This window comes from Triturus cristatus, chromosome 7, assembly GCF_964204655.1.
Source record: "Triturus cristatus chromosome 7, aTriCri1.1, whole genome shotgun sequence".
Classification (NCBI taxonomy): Eukaryota; Metazoa; Chordata; class Amphibia; order Caudata; family Salamandridae; genus Triturus; species Triturus cristatus.
The window spans coordinates 874,835,466-874,852,116 of NC_140590.1; positions in this window are offsets into that span (position 1 = coordinate 874,835,466).

A 16,651-nucleotide genomic window follows, 5' to 3' on the forward strand; every position below is an offset into this window, starting at 1 on the left:
TCTTTTGGCAGCTGAAGCGGACATGTCTGAAAAAATACGGCATAGTGGGACTTTAGATGTATTAAACTGTCGTTGCCTGACTGTTTTGGTTAGAATTTGTTCTTTTATGTGGTAATCTATCAAATTGACCAATATCGTCCGAGGAAATTTTGAATTTAGAGGTAGAAGTGCTGGCACACGATGGGCTCTCATGATAGTCAGATCCCTGGTATACTGCGGGAGAATGTATTTTTTAATAAACGAGTCAACCCAATGGAGTTTCTTCTGTCCCTCTAGCCCCTCCGGAACGCCGAGAATAGGAAGATTTGAATGCTTGGAATGGTTCTGAAACTCCTGCAACTTGTTTTCCATGGAGGTCTTTTGGCTCTGGATAGCCGCAACCTTTTCCTTCATTATAACAACCTGGTCCTCCAGCTGTGACATTCTTGTTTCAGCTTCACTTAATCTTTCTGGAATTTGAGCCATAGTATCTTCAATTTTTGTGAGCCGGGCATGTATAGCTGCTATCTCTATAGTTTGTAAGACTTTGAGCTCCCGAATTTCCTCCAAAATTAAATTAAGCAGACTTAGCATCGCACTGCAAAGTAAATGGTGTAGCCACATGCGAGAAACCTTCCTGAGATAGATCAAGCCCGGGCTCCTTTTGTCCAGCTGGCTCTTTTGCCATTCTTGAAGCTTCCAGCTCTATAATTCCTGGCACAGACAATTTCTGCGATATCTGCGTGGGGCACTCTGGAGGCTGCGGTGGAATATTATAGTCACTGTTAGAAGAGTCTTCTGAAAAAGATGGAGACTGTGACACTGTGGGCTGAATTTTCTCCAACCTATCTATGACAAAGCTTGCACAAGATTTCACCATAGAGAATAGAGGGTTTTCTTTAAAATTCCTTAGATTTTACAACCTCAGCTTCGTGCTCAGAACTGGCCCCATCTAATTCTGTCACAGGTATTTGATTAGCAGAGGTCCCCCCGTTGATTCACTGGCGGCAGGCCTAAGGCTTGTTTCCAAATCTGCTGATTCCTCCTCCTGACAGTTTTTCTTGGAGAGTTTTGGGGCTGCCATGCTATGTTCTTGATTTTCTATGGGCATTGCTAGGTCTTTCCACAAGGAGGCGGCACGGTTTGCCTGGGCTGCAGCCTGTCCCACTCACTTTTTAACCCTCTGAGCAAGACTGGGAAATCTAGGTGAGTTGCCGCTCCAGCAGCTTTTGAGCAGACTGATTGCAATAATTTTTACTCTTAACCTTCTCTCTCCCCTTCTCTCCTCTCCATCTTGAGGGGTGGTCACAGTCTCAGATTTAATGTACAATTATGTGCTGTATGCCATAGTTGTGAGAGTATAGGAATACAAGAGAGCCAAATAGCATATACTAGCTGCGCTGAAGACTCCCCCAGCGATCCTCTACTGGGTAGCAACTAAAACACTTTGCCAGAACCAACAGCAGAGCGCATGCACTTACCCCTCAGTGAGAAACCTGGTGGTCTATAACAATAAAAGGGCTCCACTTCCTCCTTATTTATTGCTGAACTGCTGTCAGGAGGATGGGTTGGGGGACAGCCCAACATGCAGGAACATGTCTTATTGAGTTTTCAAAACTCACTGCCCATAACCAGTGAAAACAAGAAAAACACCTTGCAAATCCAGAGAGTTCACCATAGGGCCAAAACAAGGAAGGGTTTTGAGGGAAAGAGCCAAAACGAGGGGCTCTGATACCAAATCTTCCGCTTCCACTCCTTCAGCTTCCTTCCTGAACACAGGTCACACTGTACTGCAGAGTCACTGATTCTCGCAAAGCTGCAAAGCTTTCCTCCTCTTTTCCTCACTTCCTCTGTCCCTCTTCTTACCTGTGGAAGCACACCTCAAAGCGCCTAAAAAAACCTCAGCCAGGAATCCTCTCCGGGCTCCGAAAAGCCTGATGCAGGGCACAACGTTACCGCGGCTATTCTCTCAGCTGACCGCAGCCATTACCACGAGCACGCATTGCTCCGAAGTGGCAGGAGGGTGCAGTCTGTGGCGAGATCAGCCATCAACCATCCGCATCAGACCCATGCCATATTACGCTTAATAAATGTTAACTTCATAACTTCAGTTTGGGATCAGATACAGAAGTGCTGTTTACACTAAAATTATTTATAATTTAAAAATCCCCTTTAATGGTGAAGTCGGATTTCAAGTTACTATTTTGAAAATGCCACTTTTAGATAGGTGCCATTTTTCTGCCCTTACCAAACGAACCTTTCGGTCATTATCCTGAGGCCCAAATATGAATGGCTCTCCTGTGGAAGATTGTGTGTTGCTTTCAGACATTGAAACAAAAGAGGCCTAGGTGTGAAGGGAGAGGGCCTTCCAGACAGGATGGCTTGGGAGGAATTGTAGCCTGCCCTAATTATACTTCAGAGCGACCTGCCTGCAGCACACACAAATGGACATGACACCAGGCCTGCTCTTGTCTTTGTCATCCTAGAGAGTTTGGAGGCAAACTCAGGGAAAGGGTAGAACAGGCCAGAAACAGTTTTGGTGGTAGGCCAAGGAATCCCCCAAACAATGACTGACACAGGTATGAAAGTGGGACCTTCATAATCTCTCATCAGAATACTGCTGGACCTGTAGAAGATTCAGAAGAAGGACTACCCTGCTTTCTGAAGAAGGAGGACGGGACCTGCTTGCCTTGAACCTAGGCTCCCCAAAAATGACTCCAAGGTTCAATTTGTTGACATTAGGACCTTCAGGGACACAACAAGCTTACAAAGACCTTTAGCACCACAGCAGTGTTGCTAGGCAGGGCAGGGGGGAGGTCCACCCCAGGCGTCACTTTTTTGGGGGGGCGGCGAGCCACGAGCGCAAGGTAATTTTTTGTCTCCCTCAACGGCGTTGCTAAACGCACCCCCGCTTGTTGTTTTCTGTCACCCCCGCTCGTCGTCGTCTTTCGCCAGCAACCTTCGCTCTTACCAGCACTGGGCACCAAACTAAGGCCTCACCCTGAACATCAAAAGCTCTAGCTACGCCACTGCAGCACCAACTAAACCTGCCTGGAGCTGGTTGAGCCCTGCTGCTGGCCTCTACTGGAGTGTGTCCTTATCCCCAAGAAGTGCCTCCATGGTGTGGAACTCCTTGGCTGCTATCAGAGTATGATCCTTTTGAAGAAAAGGGGAAATTACAGAAGTTTTGGGCTCCTCATGACTGTAAAGTGCCCTCATCACACTGAGAAATGAGTGCCAATGCAAAACTCCTGCGGTAACAGCACTTTGTGCAGACAGTGAACATCTGCACTGACCACTAATGCAAAGCTCTAGCAGGACATGCACTTCTCACCGACAACACCCATACACAAGGACCACCAAAAGGAAGTTCCAGAGAGACCTGCACTTCTCACTGATACCATCAGCAAGGACTGCCAGCGTGAAGGCCCAGTGAGACCTACTATCCACAGAAACAGCGACAGCCCATGTCAACCTCCAACACACATCTTCAGCAATGACTGGGTCTTCGCACGGCTGAGGCATCTGTCTGTGATGCTTAACCTGCTCATTGTGCTGACAATTAACTCCTTGTGGCCCCCACCAATGTGAATACCACAGTAGATCATCTGCGGGACAAGCCTGGTCCCTGTGTCTGACCCACACTCCATTGCGGTCGGCCTGAACTTGTGACTTTGCCCAGTCCAGAACATCCATAGAACCACAAGTGTTGCTTTGTCCTTCTTGGTACTATTTTCACCTACAATTGTACAAAATTATATCTCCGGTTCTACTGATTGGATTTTTGTCATATTGGTATAATTTCATTAATTAAAATTTACTCTGAATTGGTTTGAGATTTATTGCTGTTTTAGTGCTGCATATCTACTTTATACATTGCCTCTAAGTTAAGCCTGACTGCTTTTGTGCCAAGCTACCAGAGGGTTACGCACAGGTTAATTAAGTGACTTTTGTGGTTTACCCTGCCAAGGACTGTTTATTATTTGAGCTTCCACCCTGCTCAAATAACAACCTAAATACTTACAAAATCCATCCGGGTTTATGACATTGTGTCTGGTTTGCAGTGTTTATTTTTTGTTGCTCTTTGCAAATAAAAGGAATACTATCTAGTGCCAGCTGATTTAGGAGTAGGAATATCTGGCCCATCTTGGGAGCTTCTGGGAAGAGCATTGAAGGAGGAATGCATTAACAGTGGTGAGTAGGGGTGCAAGAGCATCCCAGAGAGAGCTTTGAGGATAAAATAAAGAATATTTATTAATTAAATGACAAAAAAAACAAAAAATCCAATAAGTATAATTAGAGATATGAGTTTTTAAAGTCTGAGTTAAAAATAAACTAAAGTATGAGCCAACCCCAAGTATCTGGTCGTGCTAGACTGGGTCGAAAGTTAAGACGAAACACGATGGACTGCTATGGACTGCCAGGTTTGTCCTAGTGGAAAGTTTACCCTCTGGCTTAGAAGGTGTCCTTGATAAAAAGTGCACATCAATGAACCGTCAGTAGGCAACCTGAAAGCTGTATCTGAAACTGTACTTGAGGATGGCAGGGGTGCTGGGGAGCAGGGTTCTGGTGTGGTAATCGACACAGGGTTGGAAAGCTATGAGTGGCCAAAGCCTGGAGTCCATACCCAGGAAGGGCTCAACATCGGTCAGATGCAACTCAGCACTGGTCTCAGTGAAGCGCTCTATGTATAAACTTTAAAACATTTTGGAAGTCATATCTCCTTCAGCGCGAGAAGCCGGTAATTTAGATCTAACTGCCGATTCATCGGCTTCGGCTCAATCGCAATCTGCTGGTTCTTCAGTGGAAAAGCTGCCATATTTTCTATGTCCAAACTCTTTTGGGCAAGAGAAGTACACATTAGCAGCAGCCAATGGTGTAGGATCGAGGGTTCCACTTGGGGTTTAGGGCTCACTGCAACAGAGGCCAGCAGCAAGGTCCAGGGCAGGTCTAGTTGGAACTGATCATCTGGGCATTTGCAGGGAGGAAGCGCTCTGGAAGCTTATTGTGTCCCTGTAGCTCACATTGGAGGTCAGCCAACTCACCGTTCTGGGCACCTGGGTTTAAGGAAAGCATGTCCAATCCTCCTTCAGGATTCAGATAGCAGGACAGTCCTTCTGATTCTTCACAGGTCCAGGAGTGTTCGGAGGAGACGTCTGTGTGGTCGACTTTAAAGCCCAGTGCCAACTGGTGGGTGAAGGGCAACACTTTGTCCAACCTCTAGACCAGTTCTGAACAGCTCCCACCCCTCCAGTGGGTTTGAAGCCAGTCTGATTAGGAAGACTGAGGGGAGGCAGGCCCTGGTGTTAGCTACATCGGCCAGTGGCAGGGTAGGCATCCTTTAAAATTCAGGATGGGTCTGTGAACAGCCCTCAGGCCATCCTGCCCACATCTTACTGCAGGGGAGCCTTCAGTAGTCATGTGACTCTGGACACTGTCAGAAAGGTCTTTTGATTTTAACTGAAAAGAGACACCTTCCTAAACTGTCTTTTGTTTAATAGTAATATAAAATCTAACTTTATGATTAAGGTGGATTTAAAACTACAATTAAAGTGAGGCCTTGAATCATTTTCTAGTTGCTCCCAAGCTGATATTAAACATTATAAGTTGTTGTAATGTAACACAGTGTTTTCCTATGGGAGAGTCAACCTTGTCATAGTGAGAAACATCCTTGGAGGGTTTTCACTGCCAGGACATGTAAAACATTACAGGTTGTATATGTAGTTAAAATAACTGCACTGCCATGCCTGGAGACATGCTTTACAGGACTACCGCAATGGGTGGCACAATGAGTGTCACAGTTCATTAGCGCAAATGGAACAAATGATGGACAGAATGCTGAACAGTGGAAACATTTACCCCCAGTCACAAAGATCTGAGTTTAATGCATTGTGGTTTTGCTCACCACGCCACTGCAGTTTGGACCCAGCCATATGCAAATCAGTCTTGACCCTGCCCTTAATAGGAACAGTCCAGCCCAAACTGCCAAGCCAGGTCCTCCCTGGACCGGAAACAAGTATCCTGGGACCACTTTTGAGGCATCACCCCTCATCAGCCAGGTTAGCTTGAATCCAGTGGCACAGTGAGCACAGGACCCATGTCTGGGCATACCCTTCCCACTTAGGGTGACAAATGCAAAAGGAACAAATGATGGATGGAATGCTGCACAATGAATACATGCACCCCAGTCACAAAGATCTGAGTTTAATTCATCATTCTTTTGCTCACCACACCACCCCAGTTTGGACCCAACCATATGCAAATCAGTCTTGACCCTGCCCCTCATGGGAACAGTCCAGCCCGAACTGCCAAGCCAGGACCTCCCTGGACAGGAGACAAGCATTCTTGGACCGGTTTCGTGGCATCACCCCTCATCAACCTGGCTAGTTTAAATCCAGTGGAGCAGGTTGTATATGTAGTTAAAATAACTGCACTGTCAGGCCTGGAGACATGCTTTACAGGGCTACCGCAATTGGTGGCACATTGAGTGGCGCAGTTCATTAGTAGCAATTAATTTACCGGTCCTAGGTACAGGTAGCATCATACACTAGGGACTTATATGTGAATTAAATGTGCCAATTAGGTGTATGGCAATTTTACCACATTTAAAAACAAGAGCACAGGCACTTAACTGGTTGGCATGGGTAAAGTGCACACAGTTGAATGACCAACAAAAATGGGTTCAGCAATAGGCGGCTAATTTCTGCGGGCATACCATGCAGAGGATAATCATTTTCAACAATGGAGTATACAGCAGAACAGTCATTACTGAGCATAATTTTGGAATGTGCGTTCTGTACTTTCAGGTTGTTGGTAGTTAGAGGAATAGGCACAAGGTTGCATTTACGTATTGTGCAAATGCTGTGTAAGTGCTTTGGTCACCTAGATCTGGGTGTGATTGTGAGGGTGTTGGCTCTATGGAATGCTGGGTGAGGCACATGATTATGTTTAACCTCGTAGGTTTAAGTGGAACATGGAAATTGGCCCTAACAAGCCCAAAGAGGCAATGCCCTTGTCTGTGTCCACCCTCCAAGCAAAAACAGGTGGTAAATGTAAATGATACTTGTATAGCGCACTACTCACCCACAAGGGTCTCAAGGCGCTTGTACGAATACCGCTGTGGAACCCATCCTGGCTTTCCCTGTGAGGAATCCACTCCTGGGCACCCCCAAGGTGGAGGCCAGGCATCCTTAGCGTTGTGGGGGCCATTGTGGAGATTAAGCAAGCTATTGCCCAGAGTTGCAGAGTGGGACTCCATGATTGGAATAGGCACCGAGGCGAGAATTATCAGGTCCGTGGAATTTTGAGCCCAAGACCCGCAGAGGTGGGGAATTGAACCCTGGTCCCAGGCTAGACCTCTGCATCAGGGTCTGATGCTCTAATCATTGAGCCACACTTCTCCACAGTAGTGGCAAAGTCCCATCATTCCTGGAGATACCCAGGCGACTGGACACCATTGAAGAGTTGACTGATTTGGGAAGAAGGCAGGACAAGGTGTACCTTTTTAGGCAAATGGATGATGGGCAATACATTATTCTTTTCTGTTCTGTTCTTGTAAAGATATTTTGGTTGTGAAACCAGTGCTAGTACTTCCTCTGCAGATGCATTATGTCCTCTTGCAGTCTTCTTATTTAAAAGATGGTTTTGTTGGGAAACCAGTAGTGTTGATTCCCGTGCAGATGAATGATGTGAAATACATCACTGTCATTTCATGTGCAACTGGAAGATGGGAAATGCAGTGATGTCACTGTCTGTGAAGATGGATAATAGAAAATGATGTCCTCTTGCCTGTTTTTTGTAGGAAAGATGGCTTTGGAGGGAAACCAGCAATGTCCCTTCCTGTACATTTAGAGCTCAGGGCTTGTCCCCTTAGCACCTCACAGACTGCAGGCATGACTTCTTCACAGCACCCAGGACCTTTGTCTAGACCACTAGTGCTTCTCCTTAACCTGAGTCTCCATCAACAGCACCTGACAGTCCTGAATGATCATTACTCTCCCATTCTGCACTCTCCAGGTCCCATTGTTAGAAGGGTCACACTTTAGGGGTCCCCCGCAGCAGTAGCCCACTGAAAATACAGGAGAACCCTCTTCTCCAGGGTCTCCAGCAAGTCTGTCCACATATTGTTTCCAAGGGAGTACGGAGGTCAATGCCTCTGGCCCTGAAGACAAATCCTAGTCCCTTGGTGTCAGTTGGAGTCCTCTTTTCCATCAGGAATCAGAAGTTCTTGAGTCCCTTTCCCCTTTTGCCAGAACCAGTCATTGAGTCATTTTCTTCAATAGGACACTCCTCCCACCAAGGTGGGCCTTGTACTTTAGGTGTACCTACCCTCAGGTCCCAGCATGTTCTGAAAAGAATTAACTTTTTGCATTGTTCATGTGGGGGAGATAAGTTCCAAACATGAATCCCTCCCCATCCCAACACTATCCCACAGCATTTTGGGACTTTTCTAGAAGTTGAGTTCATGTAGTCAGCGGCCGCATCTCCTTAATTTCCAACCTCTGAATGACTGAGAAGACTGATCTTTTCCCTTCAAATCTTCAAAGCAGAACTCCTCTGGTGAGTGGTATGAGAGGTCTGGCAGCCTCCTGTTGTGTCTCCTGGTAATGGCATGCCCCGGCATGTCAGTTAGTGTGAATGAAAATAACCTATGTAGATTCGGACTGGCCGTATTGCTCTCCCAGGAACAAGCTAATGCCCCACAGATGGATATATTTTGTTGGAAAGCTTCTGATCTACATAATGGCCAGCAGAGTAATTTACTTGGCCCAGAGGGATATTTCAAAGCCCAAATATAATTAAGGGGAGTCAGAAAAACATGACCAAGCTCTAAGTACATAAAGGAATGCAAATATAGGCAAATCAATATTATATTGGCCTTCAGGGCCTTTCTTTACTTAGGAAAGCATAAGTTAAACTTATAACAGTGACTTTGTGGCAGCTTTCGCCTACACTGCAAATGCAGAGAAGCACGGCAAACAATGTGTTGAAAATCCCATCTGCAATAGGCTACCTGCGTGTAGAAACCGGATAGCGTATAGAGTTAGACTTTATTTCCACTTGCTCAGCCCACACCTGCATGCACATGTGTAAGTCTACATGTTCATGTCGCACCAGAGAAGAGCCACTTAATTTAAAGGCGGTTAGCACTGGAATCCATTTTACAAGATCTTACAGTGAATTATACACACTCATAACAGAGATCCAAAAACCTGGTGTTACAAATCTAGAGTTAGAAAATATGGTACACATGCAGGTTGAGAGTATGGTACAAATGAGTGAGGTTGTACTCTCCCTTAGAAATGACTAGAAATCCTGCCGCCGTCATGCGCCGATTTCTCCATTTTAGCCGGACTGCTAGGCTCAATCACATGGACTTGTTTGTGGAGTTTAGGAACTTTTGAAGACTTTTAACTGTTTCACCTGTCACAATTAGGTTCGGATAATTTGTTTATTAAAAATGCATGATCTTGTGTGATTATTGGCTTTTGTGTATTTCACTTCAGTTAGACCTGGCACCTTGGCGTGAGTCTCCCTTCCACTTTTTTGTCGCGTGCCTCATGTGTTTTGCTGGTGTTAGCTGCTCAGAGCACTGTGCCACTGCCAACCAGTGCCACAGTGCAAGTGCTCCCTATTTAAAATGTATATGTTGGTTGGATTCCATGATTGGCTTATTTGGTTTACTGTCAGACCCCAGTAAAGTGCACCAGGAGTGCCAGGGCTTGTAAATACAAATGCTGCTGGTGGGCTTGCAGCACTGGTTGTGCCACCCACAGAAGCGGCCTGGTAAAATATATCTAAGGTCTGCCATTGCAGAACCTGCGTGCAGTCTGGTACTGTCATGCTGATTGGGTAAGTGCACACACTTGCCAGTCCCTAAACCTTCCCTTAACTTCATATCAGTCACCCCTATGGTAGGCCCAAGGGCAGGGTGCATTGTAAGCATAAGGTAGGACAAGCTCTGATGTGTGTGGCATGTCCTAATAGTGAATTACAGCCATTTTCGTTTTTCACTATTGTAAGGCTACCTGTTCTCCATAGGCCAGGATGGGCTGTTAGAATTGTTACATTCTATGATCCTAGCAGACCCAGGGAACATGGTAGAAATTCGAGTTTAGTATGCCTGAACTCAGAATAATAAAATACATCTTTTAGTAAAGTTTATTTTATTATTCTGTGTTTGCAAATACCACTTTTAGAAAGTTGGTATTTGCTTGCTTGACCGTTTCAGCCCGCCTCTGCTATGATGTGTTTCTGCCTGTCTGGTTGTGTGAGTGACAGGGCTGGGGAAACCCAGAGGGGCAGGGCTAGGCAGCCTGGTGGTGAATAGAGAGATTGACATCCAGATGTGTGTGAGGAGTGCACATGGACTCTGAATAGGGCTGTGCTCTGCCACCACAATGCTGGCTCCACCTCCTGTGGAGCGGCTGATGTCTCTGCCCTGCACCCTGAATAGAAAGGCAGAGTCATGTCAACAAAGTGCTCAAGAACTGGTATGGACTGGGCAAAGGCCCCTCTACCCCAGAGGAACAAAGGAATTAGGGGTATAAGTATTGGGACCCTGCTCCCTAGAAATTAGATCCTGCTGAAACAAGAAGAACCTCTGCTAGAGGAGAAGGAACTGGGAAAGCTGTAGGAGGAATAACTGTCCCTGACCTGGGGGATTGGCCTGCAGTGGTTGCCTTGCTGCTGAAGGAGAGGAGAAAGACTACTAAAGACTTTGCTTCAACTTGTGTTTTGAAAAGATCTCCATGGGCTTGAACTGAGCTTGCCCCCTGAACGAAGTCCCAGGACCAGTGGACTTCATCCCCAGCTCCCCAAAGTCTTTTGGAAGTGCCTGCTGCTGTTGTTGGGCCTGCCGAGGGACTGCGTGTCGCAAGGAGCTGGAAGCGCGACGCAAGGAAGAGAAGCGTGCCGCCGTCGGAGCTGTTGCCATCACATCTCACAGAGAGTGTCGCCGCTGCAGCATCGCATCGAGCGGAAGCGTCTCGCATCATTCTGAAAGAGTCTCGCAACGCCGAAGAAGCGTGTCGCCATCGCAGCCATCGTAGCTGTCGCATTGCACCGCATCGAGAGAAGAGTCTCGCATCGAGGAGGATGCGTGTCGCCATCGCAGCCATCGTAGTTGTCGCATTGCACCGCATCCAGAAAAGTGCCTCGCATCCACGGAGAAGCGTGCCGCCGTCGGAGCCGCTGTCGTCACATCTCACAGAAGGGGTGTCGCCGCTGCAGCATCGCATCGAGCGGAAGCGTCTCGCAACGTCGGAGAAGAGTGCCGCTGCCAAGGCAGCTGCCGTCGCATCTCGTCAAGGGTGACGCCGCTGTAGCTGACGCATCGAGTCGAGTCTTCTCGCAACATCGGAGAAGCGTAACGCATCTGGAAGATCCTGTCTTTATTTCTTTTGCACCAAGAACTTCAACGCATCTGCATCGCTGCAACACTTTCGTTGCCCTGCGTGTCGCATCTAAGGTACATTGACTTAAAGTGTCGCAATTAAGAACTTAAGAGAAACTAAGCATCTTCTACCAACTAAGTAACCGTATTGTGTATTTTTAATCGTTTAATGGTCTTGTGATAATCCTATATAAAGAATCCTTATTTTTAATATAAATACCTGTGTGGTGTCCATTTGTAGTGTTGTCACTTGGTTACTGTATGTGTTCACAAATGCTTAACCTATAACGCTCTGAGATAAGCCTTGTCTGCTCACGCCAAGCTACCTAGAGGGTGAGCAAGGGGTTGTTTTAGTAGTGTAACCCCTCACCCTGACTAGAGGAAAGGTTCCCTGCTTGTCACAAGTACCTACCTGTGCCAACCAGAGAACCCGGATTCTAACAACTTCGTTTTTGCCTGCTGCAGTCTGGCTCATGCATGAAATTAGACCTCTTGTACAGCAGCAGCGTGTGCTTTGGGAGCACAGCTCCCCAAGATACTTAGGAAATTTTAAGAGAAATAAATTGATCAGGTTTCTCACATGATTTTTGAAAGAGAGTGCATACCTCATGCATAATTTTCACGTGAACATTTGGGTATGTGAGGTGTAAGATAATTCACTGATGAAGCACAACCCTTTGCAGATTGGTGAATATGGTAGCTGGATTTTGGCATAATAAGTATGAAATTAATTGATGATTTTTAGTGATAAACAGATCAGTTTAAGGGAGTAACAATGATTATGTAAAAATGTAATATGATTGGATTCATTATGCAGCATAGTCTTCAGTTAATTGCATGCGTAGTGTAATTGTCATGGCTCTTTCAGTTCAAGGAAGTTGTGAATGGGAACAAGTCCCAAAGAAATCCAAAGTGTGTTTTAGTCCTGATGAAGGTCACCGGAGATTAAATAGGGGGCTTTATCTCTTCAGCAATTGTAAAACACCTCACCATCTATATTGTGTTTTCTTTTTTTAATTGAATGTCCCAGAGCTCAAAATAAAAGGTTTGGGGGTCTTGGTTCGGTATAGGTACAGCACACATATAAACAATAATGCAATTACTAGAGAAATATTGTTTTCTCTATTTTGGTGGACTACACATAATTATTAATCGGTCAGCTCTGTATTAACCCCTTCGCTGCTAGGCCTTTTCCCCTCCTGTGCAAAGCCTTTTTTGGGCTATTTGGGGTAGTGCACGCTTAGGCCCCTGTAACTTTTTGACCACATTAGGTATCCATGCCAAATTCGCGTCCTTTTCTTCCAACATCTTGGGGATTCTAAAGGTACCCAGGGTTTGTGGATTCTCTTACAGGGTTCCCAGAAATTAGTCAAAATACAGCAAAATTTTGTTTTTTTTGTGAAAAATTGGAAAAACGGGCTGCAAATGAAAGCTTCTGGGTTTTTCTCTGCAAATGGTATCAAAAAAGGGTTTGTGGGGCTGAAATCACCATTTCTCCAGCTTTTAGGGAATGACAGAATTTTGTTAGAAAACCAACATTTTTTACACAGTTTTGGCATTTTTCTGGGACATACCCTATTTTTGCTATTTTTTGTGCTTTCAACCTCCTTCCAGTTAACGGTAGAAATGGGTACAAAAACAATAATGGATCCTGGAAAGCTATACATTTTTGAAAAGTAGACAAAATTCTGAATTCAGCAAGGGGTCATTTGTGTAGATCCATCAAGGTTTCTTTATAGAAACTTACAGGTAAATATAGGAAAAATTAAAAATTTGTTGAAAAAAGCAGCATTTTGAGTCAACGTTTTCACCTGTAACTTCTTCGAATTATGACATCTCTTTGAAAGCAATGTACCGTTACATCCGGTGGACCTTCCTGGTTTATGGGGACATATAGGACTTGTAGGTTCACCAAGAGCCCAACGAACCCAGAGTAGAAAACTGAGCAGCATTTTGTAATGTTTTTTTTTTTTGTTCCGGGTATATAGCAATTATTGTGGGAAAATGTATACATGGAAAAATCGGTATGAAAGACACCTATGTATTTCTGAAATGGGAACAAATTACAGAGTTTAGAAACAGTGCATATTTGCACATTTTCGAAATTGGGAATACTCATATTTGCATGATAATTATTGGTCATTTTTCAAAATGACTTTTTTTATACACAATGTCTTTCATTTGGAAGGGAGAAATGCATCAAAAATCAATAGGTAATAACAGTTGCTTTACAAATCTGAACTACCCTAAGTCTCCCGATAAAAATGGTACCTCACTTGTGTGGGTAGGCATAGTGCCCACGACAGGAAGTGGCTCAAAACCTAAGGTGAACGCACCACATTTTCACACTGAAAATTTACACTTTATTTGCGAAGAGTCTAGCTGTAGTTTTTGAACCCTAGCCCTGCCGGCACCTAGGGAAACCTAGCAAACCTATACATTTTTGAAAACTAGACATCCAGGGGAATCCAGGATGGGGTGACTTGACTGCCTCCCAACATGGTCTGTTACCCAGAATCCCTTGCAAACGTAAAAAATTGACCAAAAAAAACACATTTTCCCCACATTTCTGTGATGGAAAGTTCTGGAATCTGCGTGGATCCACAAATTTCCACCCACCCCGCGTTCCCCAAAGTCCTACGAGAAAAATGGTACCTCACTTGTGCGGGTCGGCCTAGTGCCCGCGACAGGAAACGGCGCAAAACGCAACGTGGTTTTGCCGTTAAAAATGACCCTTTACTTTTGGCTAAGTGACTAGCTGTAGATTTTGAACCCTAGCCCTGCCGGCACCTAGGGAAACCTAGCAAACCTATACATTTTTGAAAACTAGACACCCAGGGGAATCCAGGATGGGGTGACTTGACTGCCTCCCACCATGGTCTGTTACCCAGAATCCCTTGCAAACGTAAAAAATTGACAAAAAAAACACATTTTCCCCACATTTCTGTGATGGAAAGTTCTGGAATCTGCATGGATCCACTAATTTCCACCCACCCCGCGTTCCCCAAAGTCCTACGAGAAAAATGGTACCTCACTTGTGCGGGTCGGCCTAGTGCCCGCGACAGGAAACGGCGCAAAACGCAACATGGTTTTGCAGTGAAAAATGACCCTTTTTTTGGCAAAGTGACTAGCTGTAGATTTTGAACCCTAGCCCTGCCGGCAACTAGGGAAACCTAGCAAACCTATACATGTTTGAAAACTAGACACCCAGGGGAATCCAGGATGGGGTGACTTGACTGCCTCCCACCATGGTCTGTTACCCAGAATCCCTTGCAAACGTAAAATATTGACAAAAAAAACACATTTTCCCCACATTTCTGTGATGGAAAGTTCTGGAATCTGCGTGGATCCACAAATTTCCACCCACCCCGCAATCCCCAAAGTCCTACGAGAAAAATGGTACCTCACTTGTGCGGGTCGGCCTAGTGCCCGCGACAGGAAACGGCGCAAAATGCAACGTGGTTTTGCAGTGAAAAATGACCCTTTTTTTGGCAAAGTGACTAGCTGTAGATTTTGAACCCTAGCCCTGCCGGCACCTAGGGAAACCTAGCAAACCTATACATTTTTGAAAACTAAACACCCAGGGGAATCCAGGATGGGGTGACTTGACTGCCTCCCACCATGGTCTGTTACCCAGAATCCCTTGCAAACGTAAAAAATTGACAAAAAAACCACATTTTCCCCACATTTCTGTGATGGAAAGTTCTGGAATCTGCGTGGATCCACAAATTTCCACCCACCCCGCATTCCCCAAAGTCCTACGAGAAAAATGGTACCTCACTTGTGCGGGTCGGCCTAGTGCCCGCGACAGGAAATGGCGCAAAACGCAACGTGGTTTTGCAGTGAAAAATGACCCTTTTTTTGGCAAAGTGACTAGCTGTATATTTTGAGCCCTAGCCCTGCCGGCACCTAGGGAAACCTAGCAAACCTATACATTTTTGAAAACTAGACACCCAGGGGAATCCAGGATGGGGTGACTTGACTGCCTCCCACCATGGTCTGTTACCCAGAATCCCTTGCAAACGTAAAAAATTGACAAAAAAAACACATTTTCCCCACATTTCTGTGATGGAAAGTTCTGGAATCTGCGTGGATCCACAAATTTCCACACACCCCGCGTTCCCCAAAGTCCTACGAGAAAAATGGTACCTCACTTGTGCGGGTCGGCCTAGTGCCCGCGACAGGAAACGGCGCAAAACGCAACGTGGTTTTGCAGTGAAAAATGACCCTTTTTTTGGCAAAGTGACTAGCTGTAGATTTTGAACCCTAGCCCTGCCGGCACCTAGGGAAACCTAGCAAACCTATACATTTTTGAAAACTAGACACCCAGGGGAATCCAGGATGGGGTGACTTGACTGCCTCCCACCATGGTCTGTTACCCAGAATCCCTTGCAAACGTAAAAAATTTATCAAAAAAAACACATTTTCCCCACATTTCTGTGATGGAAAGTTCTGGAATCTGCGTGGATCCACAAATTTCCACCCACCCCGCGTTCCCCAAAGTCCTATGAGAAAAATGGTACCTCACTTGTGTGGGTCGGCCTAGTGCCCGCGACAGGAAACGGCGCAAAACGCAACGTGGTTTTGCAGTGAAAAATGACCCTTTTTTTGGCAAAGTGACTAGCTGTAGATTTTGAACCCTAGCCCTGCCGGCACCTAGGGAAACCTAGCAAACCTATACATTTTTGAAAACTAGACACCCAGGGGAATCCAGGATGGGGTGACTTGACTGCCTCCCACCATGGTCTGTTACCCAGAATCCCTTGCAAACTTAAAAAATTGACAAAAAAAACACATTTTCCCCACATTTCTGTGATGGAAAGTGTTGGAATCTGCGTGGATCCACAAATTTCCAACTACCCCGCGTTCCCCAAAGTCCTACAAGAAAAATGGTACCTCACTTGTGCGGGTCGGCCTAGTGCCCGCGACAGGAATCGGCGCAAAACGCAACGTGGTTTTGCAGTGAAAAATTACCCTTTTTTTGGCAAAGTGACTAGCTGTAGATTTTGAACCCTAGCCCTGCCGGCACCTAGGGAAACCTAGCAAACCTATACATTTTTGAAAACTAGACACTCAGGGAAATCCAGGATGGGGTGACTTGACTGCCTCCCACCATGGTCTATTACCCAGAATCCCTTGCAAACGTAAAAAATTGACAAAAAAAACACATTTTCCCCACATTTCTGTGATGGAAAGTTCTGGAATCTGCGTGGATCCACAAATTTCCACCCACCCCGCGTTCCCCAAAGTCCTACGAGAAAAATGGTACCTCACTTG